The sequence below is a fragment of the Ailuropoda melanoleuca genome, chromosome 5 (genome assembly GCF_002007445.2).
Source record: "Ailuropoda melanoleuca isolate Jingjing chromosome 5, ASM200744v2, whole genome shotgun sequence".
Classification (NCBI taxonomy): domain Eukaryota; kingdom Metazoa; phylum Chordata; class Mammalia; order Carnivora; family Ursidae; genus Ailuropoda; species Ailuropoda melanoleuca.
This window is the reverse complement of record NC_048222.1, coordinates 38933923-38946895: the sequence shown is the minus strand read 5'-3', so window position 1 is coordinate 38946895 and position 12973 is coordinate 38933923. Positions and strand designations below refer to the sequence as shown.

At 40.2% G+C, this 12973-nt stretch overlaps 1 protein-coding gene across 2 annotated transcripts in view; it reads left to right on the top strand.

The window, feature by feature from the left end:
* The first annotated feature begins 523 nt into the window (after positions 1–523).
* Positions 524–12973, top strand: part of GLCE (glucuronic acid epimerase) — a 116508-nt gene continuing 104058 nt past the window's right edge. For both annotated transcript variants that reach the window (XM_034660764.1, XM_034660762.1), the window contains exon 1: positions 524–725. The gene's annotated coding sequence lies outside the window, so the exon portion shown is untranslated. The remainder of the gene's footprint in view (positions 726–12973) is intronic.

Here is a 12973-nt window from a genome sequence, read left to right as displayed (position 1 = left end):
AGTCCTTTGTCAGACCAGATGTCCCGACTTGGGGTTTGGAAAACACGGGCATCTCAACAATGGCGCCCTGTTTGAGGCTGAGAGGAAAGAGAGGCGAGGTGGGGGGAAGGTTTACACCCGGGTAACCCCAGGAGGGTGCGCCTTCAACCAGGAAGGTGAGAACCTTCTGTGCACTTCGGGCCGCGCTGTAACCAAGGGTAACGGCGCCTCAGCCTACACTAGTGTGAAGACCTGCTTCTTCCCTGAACCAGGTGGGTCCACGGAGGCTGAACAGGACCAGACACGAGCCCAGCCTCGCCATCAGAAACAACTTGCCGCGATCCGCCACCGCCTCTATTTAAGGTCACGGCTACTATTGCCCCTAGTTAATTGTGAGGGGCGGGGGAGGGGAGAGACGGTGGGCGGGACGAATCACCTTTTCTAATTTACAACTGGTTACAATGGGCTCCGAGTCCCGCCTCCTGCGCCGTCGCCGACAGGCTCTCCGGGCTGTCACTCGAGCCGCCGCGGCCGCCCCTCGCCGTGGCTGGGATCTCGCGGGAAGAGCGGCGGGCACGGCTGTAGCTTGGTCTCCCGGCTGCGCGCGAAGCGGGAGGGCTCTCACACGAGCGCTTCCTCGCGGAGAGGCTAGAGCTGCGGCAGTCGCAGGCCTGGGCCGCCTCTTCCCTGCCGCCGCCTTCTTTTCCTCAGGGCTCCTCGGTCCGCTCGCCCTCTGGCGTTCCCAGGTAAGGAAGTCCGGAGCGCGTCTCGGCTGCGGAGCGGTCGGGGAGCGGGGACTCGGAGCAGCCGGGGCGGACTGGCTCCCGACGGGGGCGGCTCCGCGGGCTGCGCGGCGCTGCCTGGTGGGCGCGAGGCTTGGCGGGGCTCGGGAGTGCGGGGGGCAGGAGGCGGCGGGGTGGGACTCGAGTGCGGGCGCCCAAGGGCGGTGTGGCGGGTGCAGGGGCTCCTGAGGTGAGGGGGCGGTTTATTGGGGGGTCTTGGGGCTCTTCCAGCTTGGCATGGGGGTGGGTAGTGGCGCAGAGGGTCCCGCTTCGGGGTCAAGGGAGATTTATCAGGGTCCTGGGGTTCCTGGAGGTGGCGTAGCGGGGTTCCGGAACAAGGGGTCCTCTTACCGTGGTCGCAGGCTCTGTGGGGGCAGAGAATTCAGTTTTGCAGGTCCTAAGTCTGTGAAGGGGCACATCATTGGGGTCTTGGGGGTTTTTTGAGCGGGAGTGTTTCGCATCCCTGGGTGACAAAAGCGTATTAGGGTTCGGGGGAGGGGGCTCTGTTTATCCGGGTGTCCGGGGGAGAGGGCGATGTGTCTGTGGTCCTACAGGGGCCGGCGGGCCGCCTTGGTGGGCTGCTGGCGGCGGAAGGGTGTTCGGCGGAGACCGGTGTCTTTCCTGGGGTTTCTGCTTTGCCCAGAGGGGGGCGGTAACTTGGCATGGTCTCCAGTCTTTAAGGGGGCGACAGGGCGAGTTAGAGGGTCTCCGGGAGATCTAGACTGGAGGGCGCAGCTCAGCAGGCACTACTGGGTCGGCTCGGAGTAGGAGGGGGCTCTAGGGGCATCCGGAGCCCGTCCAGTAGACAGTCTGTGGCTGGTCAGCATCCTCGAACAGGTCTCTCTCCACGTGAGATCTATTCGGTGCTTAGTGGGAGGATTGATACGCGTTGTTTCTTAGTTGGAGAAATCGTGGGTTGGTTCTGCAGTTTTCTTTTCCCTGCCCTGGGATCCCTGTGGGGGCGTGCTGGTCTCGCTGCTCTGGGAGCGAGAGAATGGCAGCACCTTGGGTGGGTATAAACTCGAGGTTCTTTAGCAGGCGAGTGTCCTAAGGTTGAGCGCGCCAGCCGCTGAAGATAGGGAAGGCTGTGTGGTTTTGGCTTCGCTTTCTTAGTCTGCTTTGCTGATCCTGCATTATTATTAGATCTATCCTGAAGTCTTGCCTGAGTGTTAGGCAGAGTCAAGTAGTGATGGGAGGTGCATTCTGGCTTCTCTGTCCTTTGCAAAACGTTCGTGGAGAGGGATAACTTGAAGTTCAGTCTCCAAATAATGTATCGGAATTTGAAGTCCCAAAGCTAGAGCTCTGCAGAAGCGTCATTTGAGACCTGTAAGGATGGCTAACAGCTCTTTTAGAGAACCCTGCTAAACAGTTTTATTGTAAAGGTTGAGTTAGTCTTGACTCTAATGCAGAGCTCTCGGTAACTAGCCCAGACTTTGGTGAAATTCAACTAAAATGACCTCTGTATATGTGTACATGGTTTTTTAAAAATGTATGGCTTTGGGAAGTCTGCATTTACTTGACAGTTCTTCAGGTTAGATAGCTACTTCATCACAGAGGCCTGTAAATGAAGTCTGATGTGGCAGGCAGTGGAACCCATATTAACAGCAATTCTCTCATTTTGGGTCAACAGAGAAATTAGACTATGCCAAAGCAAAGAATTTTGCCTGCCTTTAGTCTTTTTCTTAGTAACAGTTTTTTTAAGATTGAGATTTCTTTTGATCTTAGAACCAGAAAGATTAGGGGAAATGTACTTAATCCTTGAGTATTGCAATCATTAAAAAAAAGGGGGGGGGAATTCTACGTAGCAATATTTAACCCATTGAGGAGCTTAAGTTTTTTGTTTTGTTTTTCGTTTTTGCCTGATTGACTCTTATAGCTATAAAAATTGATCAGTTGAGCAGATATTTGGTTGGACCTACAGCCAAAAAACCCTAAACAGACCTTTGTTTTCCCCATTACTTTTGAAAGACAAATGATAAATTAAGCAAATTTCAGTGATTTTTTTAAAAAAAGCAGCTTTCATGATTTCTAAATAAACATACTGATCAATGAACAAATATTTGATTATTTGGTAGGTGTCACAGCACTGGAGGTACAGTGATTGCAGCTGACATGTAACCTGTACCGAGAGAAAGCAAATAAAATGAATACATAAAATAATTGAGATGTTGATAAGGAAGAAACAGGGTACTTGGGGTTCAGCTCACTTTTTTGTATAACCCTAAATAATAATATAATTGATGTCTGTCGTGATAACCAGAAACCAAATAAGGTAATGATCTACCTTCTAAATTATTAAAGAAAGATTGAAATATGATCAGTACAGTTTGGGTGTTAAATATATACTGACTCTTTGAGGATTAGCACCTTTTGTTGTATAAACATTAAAAAGTCTGTAAGGATACACATCAAACTTACAAGTGTTTGGGGGATTCTTTAAGAGAGGGTTGTAGAGGCATGGAAGATAGTTATTAATTTCATGCTTTTATATTGTTTGAATCTATTTCAATGAGTAGACATAAGTACAAATTAGAGAAGTCTAAAAATTAAAACATTTTGGTCACTGTACAAATTTGTGAAATGTACAGTATTTATAGGGCATTTTGTCAGTGTTGCCCCTTCCACTGTGTGTACTAGTAAAGGAAAAAATATTTCAAGAATCTAATATTATAGGGGGTGGGGAGCACAACAGAATAAGAATACTGAGACCTAAGTAAAATGTTAAAACGTTTTAAAGATGTCGGATGTTTAATTATATAAAGATAAATTAATCTAAGGCCTTTCTTTTTTCAAATTTAATTATTTCCAAATTTGAGAAGGGAAGTTTTTCAACTCCTTAGACAAGAATACGAATACCTTATGTCTCTGTGTTGGGGGTGGAGGTGTTCTTATTGATGCACAGACTTAGAAGAGATTTTTTTGTCAAATGTTTGGATACATCTACTAGATTTGTTTTTCTTCTGAGGCATATGAAACATAAAAATAATTTTATGGTTCATTATTGCTATAATTTAGTGTTACTATTTATATTTCATTTTACTGTAGTGAAAATGGTACTACCAGAGTGTCATTTGGATTATCATTCAAAATTCTAGAATTATAAGCATGATGTACTAAAGCAGTTTCTAGAAAGGAAATCGTAAGACACGGATTCCAATCTTCACTGTCCTACTAACGTATGACCTTGGGTAATTTCTTAGACTCTTAGGGCTTCAGTTTCCATATGTATAAAATTAAAGAGAAGTCCCTGTCAATAATCAGTGTAAGCTCCAGTTCCAAGGATTCTATTGCATTGATTTTGATGTTGCATGTCAGCAGTATTATGTCTACAAAAAGGGATAGGTGACTGAAGAGTAGCTGGTTCTCAGGATACAACTAGTTCCATGTAATTTTCATTTAGGATATCTAATTTTAGAAACTTCTTCCTTTTTAAGATATATTGGAAATATTTAATTCCAGATTATACATTCATGAAGGTAAATGATTTTCTTTTGATAATTTAGCTTTATTTGTTAAAGCATTATTATTTTTATTTCTGATTTCTGGTTGATTATCTATGTGATGATGTAATGTCCTTATTTAACTTTGGGTTGTAGAATGAGCTTTCTAGTGGTTGACCGCCTTTAATCCATCCTTTACACTCCTGCCAAGGTGACTTTTCTGAAATGCAGATCTGTTCAAAACTTCTTTTCTTAAAATCCGTACTTCTCCTTTACCTACAGTACATGTTTAGTTCTAACTCTTTATCATTACAAGGCCCTTCATCATCTGGCTCATCTCCTGCATTTCCCCCGTTGTAAATCTGAAGCTCCAACTGTACTAATCTAGTTAATTCACCGAAAGAGTCATACTGTTTCCTGACTCAAAGCCTTCTCATATATTCTCCCCACTGCTTAGAATGCCTTTCTTTCTCCTGTCTTGTTGACGAAGTATACTGATTTTTCAAGATACAACTTAAGCACTATCTGCTTTTTAAGTCTTCTGTGTCATCTGGTCCTCCCTCTTCGTTACCTCACTGGGTTATTCACTTTCTATGTCTTGTTCATTCATTCTCTTATGTTTGCTAGTATGCTGTAATTATTTATGTCTGTTGCTGGGTCCTCCTGGACTCAAAACCTGGTTTATATTTGTCTTACTACTTTCTGAACCTCGATTGCTTATTTTACAACAGCTGGCTCTCATTACAGGTTGGAACCCTCAGTGCCAAGATTGATATCTTTGTAATGTCCAAGTTAAGCCCAAATCTTGGTCTTGACCTATTTTTCTAAAATTTTGGGCTTTCTCTTATTAATAGAATAAGATACTTTACCCTTATCCCTATGACCACAAACTGATATTAGATCTATGGCTCTTATCCTCTTATTTAAGAAGTTAAGACTCCCAGCACTATACAAGTTAAGGTTACTCTATTAAACTTGCAGATTTTGAGGCACGCACTAGTTCCTCTAACTAAAATTGCTAGGAGAGTTATAAACTAATTTGATACTTCAGATCTTGGATATCGGTGATTGGTAGATATTTTTACCTTGGCTGCTTTTTGTATGGGACATGATTGTTGCCAACGTGTGTGTGTCTTTATATTGTCTGTTTATTGGCTGAAGATTTAATAACTTGCTCAGGGTCATTATCTCCTAAGCAACAAGCTATAACTAGATTCAGGTCTGTTGCACTGGTTCTGTACTTTTCCAGATACTAAACTGCTTTCTGAATATGACTGCTTATTCAGTGTATTAAACTTAATAGTAGATATTTTATTCATTTCACAAATTGAAGAAGTTAGGTTGTAATGTTTATTCATTCAGTTTTTTCAAAAAAGCTAGAGAATTTGAGATGGTTTGGATGTTAGAGATCATTTAATCCAATTCTTCATTTTAGCATATGAGGGAACTGACACACAAGAGTAATTGAATGACTTGCTCAAGATCATGTGGCTAAGTGGTTAAGATTTTCTTTGTTAAGCTAGTTATGCACATTGGTGTTATAAAACCATTATTTGAAAGGAATACCAGCTGCCTGGTCCCCTCCCCCCGGAAAAAAAAAAAAAAAGCCTGGAGTGGCTTTTAGAAAAGTGATGTTGAGGATCTCAGAGTCTTAAGGACATGGCTCAGAGAAAATCCAGACTTTGGATCATGACACATGGAGACGCCTCAGTGCCTTTACTCACATAGTTCCCTCGTCTTGGTTTCTTTCCTTCCTCTTTTTCTTTTTAAGAGTCTTTCCACAGTTAACTAATCTTATGCCTGGTGAAGTTGTTATTAGCATCAGCCTTACTAGTAACCACTTAAGTGCTATCCATAAGCCAACTAACAGAGATACAAAAAAGCATAAAATCTAGTCACTATCCTGAAGAGGCTTATCTTATTTGGAAGTGGGAGACAGTGATATTTAATTGCAAGGCAGTAGGTAAAAATGCCATGAGTGATACATTTGTAGGAACTCAGAAGATTAGTAAGGGTGGATTGAGCTAGTGGTTACAGAAATTTCTGTGTAGAAAAGATTTGACTTAAGTTAACCTTTTTTTTTTTTTTAAAGATTTTTATTATTTATTTATTAATTTTTAAAAAGATTTTATTTATTTATTAGAGATAGACAGTGAGAGAAGGAACACAAGCAGGGGGAGAGGGAGAAGCAGGCTTCCCGCTGAGCAGGGAGCCTGATGCGGGCTCGATCCCAGGACCCTGGGATCATGACCTGAGCCGAAGGCAGACCCTTAACTGACTGAACCACCCAGGCGCCCCTTAAGATTTTTATTTTTAAGTAATCTCTACACTCAAGGTGAGGCTTGAACTCACAACCCCGAGATCGAGAGTGGAGTGCTTTACTGACTGGGCCAGCCAGGCATCCTGATTTAAGTTAAATTTTTTTTTTTTTTTTAATAGAGGGAGGAAGAGAGAGCACAAGGGGGTGGGAGAGAGGGGCAGAGAGAGAGAGAGAGAGAATTTTAAGCAGATTTCATGCTGACTGTGGAACCTGACAGGGGACTCATTCTCATGACTGAGACCTTGACCTTAGCCGAAACCAGGAGTCACATGTTTAATTGACTGAGCCACCCAGGTGTCCCTAAGTTAATCTTTAAATAAGGAGTTGGAGTAAAACTCTTAATTAAGCTCATTGAAATTCTTGCTATTTTATTTTGTTTTACTCTTGCTCACTTCCCTCACTTCACAGTGGCCTTCTCTCTGCTTCAGAAGACCTGGAACATGTTCTTCCACACATACATGTCTCCCTCCTTTACTTCCTTCAAGTCTTAATTAAAATATTGCCCCTTCTGTGAGGCCTTTACTGGCCCCCTTCTTTAGAATTATAGCAGCCCTTCCACACATAATTTTCCTATTTCTCTTCCTTGCTTTGTTTCTTTATTTTGTTCTTTCAGCTATCCAACATACTTTATATTTATATTGTCCTTCCACTCCTACTATAATTTAAGATCCATGAGGGCAGGTATTTTTACCCATTTTATTCAGTCCTATATACCCAGAACCAAGAACAGTACCTATTACAAAGTAGGTGCTCAAATTTTTGTTGAATAAGACAATTGAACTTTAAAGCAGGAATTTGAAAATTATTTGATTTAACGTTTTCTCCTTCCTTTTTTCCTTTCTTCTTTTTCTCCTGGCTGGCATAGAGGAATAGAACTTTCTCTTCCATTTTCTAAAAAATTTATGGGACTTTAATAAAGAATATCCTATATAGTAAGTGCAGACATTATAAACAGCTCAGGGTATTTCTACATGTGTAAACATGTAGTCACCAACCAGATCAAGATACAGAACGCTTCTAGGACCTTAGAAACCTTCCTCAGGTTCTCTCCTAGTCAGTATTTCCCCAAAGTAACCACTCTTCAGACTTCTATCACAACAGATTAGTTTTATTTTCCTGAACTTCATACAAATGGAATCATCCTGGTTTCTTTCGGTCAGCATTGTGTCTGTAAAGTTCATCCGTATTTTTTTAAGTTAACAGCAATTCATTCTTTTTCATTGTAGTGTAGTATTCCATTGTTTGAGTACATATGTTTTTCTTTTCTGTTGATACATTTGGGCCATTTCCAGTTTTTAGCTCTTATGAACAAAGCTGCTGTGAACAACTTTGTACCTGTCTTTTGGTGCGCATAAAGATTACTTTCTTGGGGCGCCTGGTGGCTCAATCAGTTGAGCATCCAACTGTTGATTTTGGCTCAGGTCATGATCTCAGGATCCTGGGATCCAGCCGGGTGGGCCTCCTCACTCAGCGGGAAGTCGGCTTGAGGATTCTCTCCCTTCTCCCTCTGCCCCTCCCCCTGCTTATGTTCCCTCTCTCTCTCTCTTTCTCTCTCTCTCAAATAAATAAATAAATCTTAAAAAAAAAAAGATTAGGGCACTTGGGTGGCTCACTCGGTTAAGCAGGGCACTTGGGTGGCTCACTTGGTTAAGCATCGTCCTTTGGCTCAGGTCATGATCCCAGGGTCCTGAGATCAAGTTCTGCCTGCATCAGGCTCCTTGCTCAGCTGGGAGTCTGCTGCTCCCTCTGCCCCCCCCCCAACTCATGCTTGTTTTTTTCTCTCTCTCTCTCAAAAATAAATAAAATCTTAAAAAAGATTAATTTCTTGGCTAAATAACTAGCAGTTAACCTCATCTCCACACACACACACATATATAGAGATACACATAATTCTTTTTTTTTTTTTTAAGATTTTATTTATTTATTTGACAGAGACACAGCCAAGGAGAGGGGGAATGCAAGCAGGGGGAGTGGGAAAGGAGGAAGCACACTCCCAATGGAGCAGGGAGCCCAATGTGGGCTCGATGCGGGGCTCGATCCCAGGACTCTGGGATCACGCCCTGGGCCTAAGGCAGACGCTTAACCACTGAGCCACCCAGGTACCCTAAGATAGACATAATTCTTAAAGCACATGGTTTTTAGCACGTGCTAGATGATCATTAAATGATTGAAGATAAATTAGTAACTAATCATGTACTGTGAGATTATCTCAAGCTTATTAAAAATATTGGGGAGTTGTTTTTTGGTTTTTTTTTTAAGATTTTATTTGTTTATTAATGAGAGAGGGAGAGCACGCTTCAGCATAAGCAGAGGAGGGGCAGAGGGAGAAGCCGACTCCCTGCTGACAGGGAGGCCCGACTCCAGGGTGTGATCCCAGGACCCTGGAACGACAACCTGAGCCAAAGGCAGACACTCAACTGACCAAGCCACCCAGGTGCTCCTGGAGAACCATTTCTAGTCTGTACTTTTTTCTTATATCTGACCTAAAATATGGCTTTATCCAGGCTTTACACATTTCTCTTTCATCTGGGATTGCTTTTTTTTTTTAAAGCCATATTTCTTATTACTTGCTCTCCCTCCTCTAGAAAATGGGAGAAATATGCGCAGGAAGGAGAAAATTCAAATTAATTTCAAGTTGTGAATTTCAGAACTGGTTGGCTATTTTTCTTTAATTATTCAACAATAAGTCATTTTTTTCTGATGTTTGCTTCTACTGTAGATATTTTTTCTAATATTCTGTACACTCTGAAATCAGTTATACCAGCACATTCATAACACAGCTGGAAAAGCTGTGAATCTGTTTTTTATTTTTGTCATGTGTTGGTTATGTTTTGGGGTGTGTTAAGCAAAGGCTTTCTTTGATGGCCTTAAGTAATTCTAGAAATGGTTTTAGTTGGTGAAGAATGCAAATGAGAGCTAAAATAATAGAAAAAATCTTGAGTAATATTTTTCTAATTCTGGGAAAGTTTACAGTTTTCTTTTGAAGTGATTTCTAAGCTAAGACTTGAAAGATGAGTAGGAAACAAGGTGAATAGGGCACCTCAGAGGGAGTGAGGTAAAAGAACACTGTAGGTAGGCAACTACATTTGCAGAGAGGGAGCAGGGCAGATTTGGGGGTCTGCAGGCAATTCAGGAAGGCTGGGGCAGTGGTTTTAAAGCTATAATGTGCATCTGAATCTCCTGGTAGGAGTGTGGCTTGTGAATTTAGAGTTCTAACATGCTTACAGGTGATGGAAATGTTGCTGGTTCAAGGATCAAACTTTCTTGCAGTCTCCTGGGTTCAGGTGTAGAAAGCAAATGAAAAGGAAGGAGTGGGGAGTGAAAGCAAGGACCATCCAATGAGTCTTATAACCAACTGAAGGAATTTGGGTTTAAGGCATCGGTGATCCACTGAAGGGTGCCAAGAGTAATAGTGAACTTGTGATTTAAGTGGGCAGTAGTGGTGGAAATAATCTTTAGGGGTGGGGTATGCCATCTGCATTTGAAACATGCAGATTAATGTTTGAGAATTGATAATTTACCTATTCATCAACAGCTATTGTTTTTCCCAGTATCAGACTCAGTGCATTTAAAGGAAAAGTTTGGTTATATTTATTAATTTAGATGTTATATGTTAATTTAAGCAGTTCTTTCTTCCAGGGATATTATTTATCCCAATAAATATAATTTATCTCATAATTAAATTCTTAACCCTGTTTGATGGGATTAAATTTTTGCCCATTTGTGTACCAATATAATAGTCTGAGGTTTTCTTTTTTTATTGATTTAAAAATGAGCTAGCTGATAGTGCTTATTGCATGATAGGAGTGATCTTAATGGGACATAGTAATTTGGGTTACTCTTCATTGGTTTCCCTAAATGGTATTAATTAGAAGGTTTTGATTTAGTATTTCAACTGTTTAAATACTACATCGGTTTTGCAGTGTTATAAACTTAAGAATAAAGGTATGCGTTTATGTTTTATATATTTATATTGTATTTTCCCCCTGATTATATAAATTCTAGGTACTCTTTTAAAAACTTGGAGAAAGGCAAAATAAGCTCAGCCCAAATATAAGCATTACTATCATCTTGGTATACATTCTTCCTCCTCCCATGAATACATGAATATATTTATTCATATGTATACTGTTTGGTACCCCACCAAGCATTATATCGTGAAGACTTTTCTACTTCATTAAAATTGTTTCAAAATCTAACTTAATAGTAGCACACTTCTGTTGAGTGGATGTATAGTGATTTAACCATTCCCAATTATTGAACATTTTTTTCCTCTGCTGATGACATTGAAGAAAATCTTTGCATAAGTCATTCTCCATACTTATTTTCTTAGGATAGGAATAAAAATGTTCAGTCAAAGGTAAGACCCTAAAAAAGATTAGATATTGCCATATTGCTTTCTAGAAGGGTCATGCATCAATTTATATGCCAGTATTCAGCTTTTCTAATTTGGTGAGCAAAAATGATCTTACTTTAATTTGTGTTTTTTTGGTTGTAAGTGAAGTCGAACATTGTAAATTGTTTTTAAAACATACATATTAAAATATTTTAAAAATATCTTTATTATTATTTTTTTTTTTTTTTTAAAGATTTTATTTATTTATTCGACAGAGATAGAGACAGCCAGTGAGAGAGGGAACACAAGCAGGGGGAGTGGGAGAGGAAGAAGCAGGCTCATGGCGGAGGAGCCTGATGTGGGGCTCGATCCCATTAATGCCGGGATCACGCCCTGAGCCGAAGGCAGACGCTTAACCACTGTGCCACCCAGGCGCCCCTAAAAATATCTTTAAAAGAATCCCTTATATATTATCTTGTAAGGTAAAATATTTTAATTGGAATTAATGTTTTCTTTTAATGGATACATTAATTTTTTTAATAGTTTTTACAAAAACACAAAACTCCTGGACCCACACAGTTGCCTGAGAGGCATCTACTGTTAATCACTTTCTTATATGTACTTCCAGAGGTATGGTAGATCATGTATGTGTGTATGTGTGTATTTGTATGCCAAAACATTAGACAAATTATGGAGAACATTCATTAAAATACTGTCTAGTCCAGATGTGGTATTATGTACTAAATTGTGTACTAAAAATTAGAAAGGGTCTAAAAATGATTAGTATCTGGCTACTAGCCCAGAAGGAAGAAAAGCAGGGTCTGGCAGCATTTGGCAGTAATTTCCTATAAGACAAGTGGCCTTAGCTCTTTTTATTATTGGATCGATTCTTTGACAATAGCACTTCTGTTTATAGTACCAATTCTGTAGTACTGTTCCAAAAAGGAAAGCCAGGTTTTTAAAAATTAGACACTTGGGGCGCCTGGGTGGCACAGCGGTTAAGCTTCTGCCTTCGGCTCAGGGCGTGATCCCAGCGTATGGGATTGAGCCCCACATCAGGCTCCTCTGCTATGAGCCTGCTTCTTCCTCTCCCGCTCCCCCTGCTTGTGTTCCCTCTCTTGCTGGCTGTCTCCATCTCGTCGAATAAATAAATAAAATCTTTAAAAAAAAATAAAATAAAAAAAATAAAAATGAGACAGTTGATACCTGAAAGAAACTCTTCAAAGTACAAAACCTATTTGGTGGCATTTGGGGGAAAGACACTTTATTCTTAGGTATTTTAGGATTTCCCTGCTTGACAGTTCAAGTTTTAGCAGAATTTTCATGACTCTGTTGCCTGACGTTGAAAGTTTGAGCTTCAATTACTACAAATAAAATTTATCATTTTCCTAAACTCTTATTTACCTAATTCAGAAACCAATCATCCATCATATAAATATATTTTTAAAATGATTTCCATGCTAATGGTACTATATGGTAGTAATGGTCTCATACATCAGAGATTTTAAGCTTGACTTGAGTGTTACTCCTAAATAAGTGATTTGAAGAATAAGAGTCAGAGGTTTTAATTGGATTCTATGGAGCTTTAATGTTTTTAAGAAAACTTGTTAATGTTGATAATGTTAATAAGGATACTTGCTTTGGGGATAGATTTTTTTTTAAGGCTCTTGTTTCCAAAAAGGAAATTTGGGGATGACTATTGTTTACTGAATACTAACTCTCTGTTGTGGCCCAAGATAAGTAGGGGTATTATGAACGTTCCTATTTGCTGGAATTCATACCTTCTCTTCCAGATATTATCAGGCTGTAAAGGCTGCTAAAGAATTTGTACCTAATAGTGGTTGGTAATATTTGAGGTATTTTAAGAATGAATTTATCAGAGGAGAGAAAAATCATCTTAATTTTTAAAAAATGTTTAATTTTGAAAAACTTAGTGTATTTATAGGAGAATTGTGAAGATAGTACAGAGAATTCCCATATACCATTCACTCAGCTTACCCTAATTGACATCTTATATAACCATGATACTTTTATCAAAACTAAGAAATTCATCCTGATTTTAAAAAGAAAACTCAAAAAAAATTATTTTTGAGCACCTACCTCTACACTCTTTTAG